Consider the following 4347-nt stretch of genomic DNA (forward strand, 5'->3'; position numbering starts at 1 on the left):
CTAAAAGGGGAAGGCAGAGGACAAAACCAAACATATTAACAAAATAAAATAAATAGAATAGATAGGTACAAGTAAAATAATCAATCAATCAATCAGTCAATCGTATTTATTGAGCGCTTACTGTGTGGACTAAGCGCTTGGGAAGGACAAGTTGGCAACATCTAGAGACGGTCCCTACTCAACAGTGGGCTCACAGTCTAGAAGGGGGAGGCAGAGAACAAAACCAACCATACTGACAAAATAAAATCAATAGAATAGATAGGTACAAGTAAAATAATCAATCAATCAATCAATCAATCGTATTTATTGAGCGCTTACTGTGTGCAGAGCACTGGACTAAGCGCTTGGGAAGGACAAGTTGGCAACATCTAGAGACGGTCCCTACCCAACAGTGGGCTCACAGTCTAGAAGGGGGAGGCAGGGAAGAAAACCAAACATACTAACAAAATAAAATCAATAGAATAGATAGGTACAAGTAAAATAATCAATCAATCAATCAATCGTATTTATTGAGCGCTTACTGTGTGCAGAGCACTGTACTAAGCGCTTGGGAAGGACAAGTTGGCAACATCTAGAGACGGTCCCTACCCAACAGTGGGCTCACAGTCTCAAAGGGGGAGACGGAGAACAAAACCAAACATACTAACAAAATAAAATCAATAGAATAGATAGGTACAAGTAAAATAATCAATCAATCAATCATATTTATTGAGTGCTTACTGTGTGCAGAGCACTGGACTAAGCGCTTGGGAAGGACAAGTTGGCAACATCTAGAGACGGTCCCTACCCAACAGTGGGCTCACAGTCTAAAAGGGGGAGACAGAGAACAAAACCAAACATACTAACAAAATTAAATCAATAGAATAGATAGGTACAAGTAAAATAATCAATCAATCAATCGTATTTATTGAGCGCTTACTTTGTGCGGAGCACTGTACTAAGCGCTTGGGAAGGACTTGTTGGCAACATCTAGAGACGGTCCCTACCCAACAGTGGGCTCACAGTCTAGAAGGGGGAGACAGAGAACAAAACCAAACATACTAACAAAATTAAATCAATAGAATAGATAGGTACAAGTAAAATAATCAATCAATCAATCGTATTTATTGAGCGCTTACTTTGTGCGGAGCACTGTACTAAGCGCTTGGGAAGGACAAGTTGGCAACATCTAGAGACGGTCCCTACCCAACAGTGGGCTCACAGTCTAAAGGGGGGAGACAGAGAACAAAACCAAACATACTAACAAAATAAAATAAATAGAATAGATATGTACAAGTAAAATAAATAGAGTAATAAATATGTACAAACATATATACATATATACAGGTGCCTCAGTTACCTGTAAAATGGGGATTAGTGTGCACCCCATGGGGAACAAGGGACTGTGTCCAACCTGATTAACCTGTTTCCTCCCCAGTGCTTAGAACAGTGTTTGGCACATAGTAAGCGCTCAACAATTACCATAATAATAATTATTATTATTTAGTTACCGAGATATGGGTTTTTAGGCAATGGAGTGATGAGATACAGAAATTGTATCAACTCAGAAAATTTTATTTACAAATCTGCCGCAGCATTTCCAGCCCTCCCTTTAACACACCCTGGTTTTGTTTTTGGGTTTTTTTGCCATTCAGAGATATGAGAGTGTCCAGTTATGACTGTAACAGAACAAGGTGCTTAAAATGGACTTTCAAGTGGTTATCAAGTAGTAGAGGAAATTGTAGTACAGTGTGCATTAGAGGCAGTCCAAAGTTCCTGTCAGTACTGGAGGGAGAGTTGAACATTAGCTCTATTCAGAGTAGAAATGGCAGCACCGGCCTTGCCTTCTGGCTTCTAGTGTGAGTTAGTCAAGTACATGGGTCAGGTAAGAGTGGTTGGGATTTGAAAAAGACAGTTTCAGGGCCAAAGCTACATTGCTTCAACTGACGCGACCAAACAAGGTCCCAAGTCTTTTAGGGGAAGCAGAGAAGCAGCGTGACTCAGTGGAAGGAGCCCGGGCTTTGGAGTCAGAGGTCATGGGTTCAAATCCCAGCTCCGCCAATTATCAGCTGTGTGACTTGGGGCAAGTCACTTAACTTCTCTGTGCCTCAGTTCCCTCATGTGTAAAATGGGGATTAAGACTGTGGGACAACCTGATCACCTTGTAACTTCCCCAGTGCTTAGAACAGTGCTTTGCACATAGTAAGTGCTTAATAAATGCCATCATTAGGGGCCCAGGGCAACCAAACTGGTGTCCCATTCCAATATTTTAGGCTTCACTTGGCCTCACACAGAGGGAACAGATCAGTAGGGTTTTGATTTATTTTAGAATAAAATAAATCCCCTCCCCAACCCCGGTATGGGACTACGGGACCTACCTGCAGCCTGTTCTAAGGCTCCATCAGAGATAGAGCAGACCTCACTGGACCTAGGGTCTTGTCTTCAGCGCTTAGAACAGTGCTTTGCACATAGTAAATGCTTAACAAATGCCATTATTATTATTATTATTATTACAGCCACCAGGCCAGGGACAGGTTCTACTTCAAGGTGCCCCATTCCCTGACTTAATAGGTCTGGGTTAGGGTTTGTGCACGGGGAACTGCCTAGTCTCCCAACAGGAGAATCGAGCTCCAAAACCGGGCACTTCTGGGTCAGGGTACATTCTTAGTGGCAGAAGCCGGAGTCCAGCTTCGGTCTCAGAGGGACTGCAGAAAAACCGGAACCATTAGAACAAGCCCTTTCTCACCCCTCCCAGGCACATACTGACCTTCACTGTGACTGTTTCTGGAACTTCCAGACCCTGTCTCTATCCACTAGATAAGTTGCTTAAATTGGACATTACCTCCAGCTTTGGGGCAAGTCTTTGCAATGGCTCACGTAAGCATCACCCAGCTCAGTCTGTGTTAACTCCTCTAGCCATTTAAGGATGGATCGCTGTTGTTTCAGGGGTTGGAAAGTAGAGGTATTTGAAAAGAGCTTAGGTCATAGTTGTTGATGAGCACAAATGCTCATTTCTCATCCTGGATGAGGATCTGGTCTTGGAATGTGCCATGACTGCTCTGGCCCTCTGCCCTGGCTTATTAAAATCAGATTGCTTTCACTCTCTGTTTAGGCTGGATTATTGACAATTTCTTTCATGTACATACTGTACTCTCCCAAACACTTAGTACAGTGCTTGTACATACAATAAATAAATGTGATCAGTTGAAATACGATTTATTGAAACACATTGTTGCCAATTTGTACTTCCCAAGCACTTAGTACAGTGCTCTGCACATAGTAAGCGCTCAATAAATACGATTGATGATGATGATGATGATGATAAGCAGTTAGTATGTTCGGTTTTGTTCTCTGTCTCCCCCTTTCAGACTGTGAGCCCACTGTTGGGTAGGGACTGTCTCTATACGTTGCCAATTTGTACTTCCCAAGCACTTAGTACAGTGCTCTGCACATAGTAAGCGCTCAATAAATACAATTGACGATGATGATGATGAAAGCCTGGTAGTTTGACTCCATGGAGTTCCACATCTACTTCGTTGAATGCATCCTTGATAGAGGGGAATATTTGAGTTTTGGAATCACTTTGCGGTTATGATGAAACTTGCTGGAGGACAAATGTAAAAAAGGGATTTTAGAACCATCATTTCTGTCTCCTCTCTCTCTTCATCTCTTTCACCATTAAAGGAAAGAATATAGACCATGGGGGGCAATTACCTGGGCCCATGGCCACTTACCAGGTTAAGCACAGGAAGAGTAAGGCTCAAAAGAAAGTTCTGAAGCCACTTCAGTGGAAGATTGAGGGCTTGTAGGTCCAGTAACCCCAGGAGATGAGTGGGCATGAAGGACAGTGCAGCTGTGCCCTCTCCTCCTCCATGGCAACAGAATTGGTCCTCAAGTCAGGGAGCTATGATGGCTGTTTTAGCCTGTCCAAACCACAGCCCTCCCCAGATCTCCTCCTCCAAATTGAACTCTTTTTGGCCCTTTGCGAATTGCCGGCCCTCTTGTGAGCTATTCCCTCTCCACAATCCTCCAAAAGCCTTCTGCTCCTTTGCACCAAGCTCTCATCCATCCACCAGAGCTGTGAAGTGGGAAGCAGTGGCAGTGACGGAGGAAAGGGGCCGAGGGAAGAGAGGAAGGGTGCCCTAAAATGTAGTTGGACACCTCCATCTCTCTCTCTCTGCCTCAGATTAATAATAATAATAATAACAATAATAATGCTATTTGCTAAGTACATGCTGTGTGCCAAGCACTGTACTAAGTGCTGGGGTAATAACAATAGTAATAATGATGGTATTTGTTAAGCACTTACTATGTGCAAAGCACTGTTCTAAGCGCTGGGGAGGTTACAAGGTGATCACAGTTTTAATC

The sequence above is a fragment of the Tachyglossus aculeatus genome, chromosome 13, assembly GCF_015852505.1.
Source record: "Tachyglossus aculeatus isolate mTacAcu1 chromosome 13, mTacAcu1.pri, whole genome shotgun sequence".
NCBI lineage: Eukaryota > Metazoa > Chordata > Mammalia > Monotremata > Tachyglossidae > Tachyglossus > Tachyglossus aculeatus.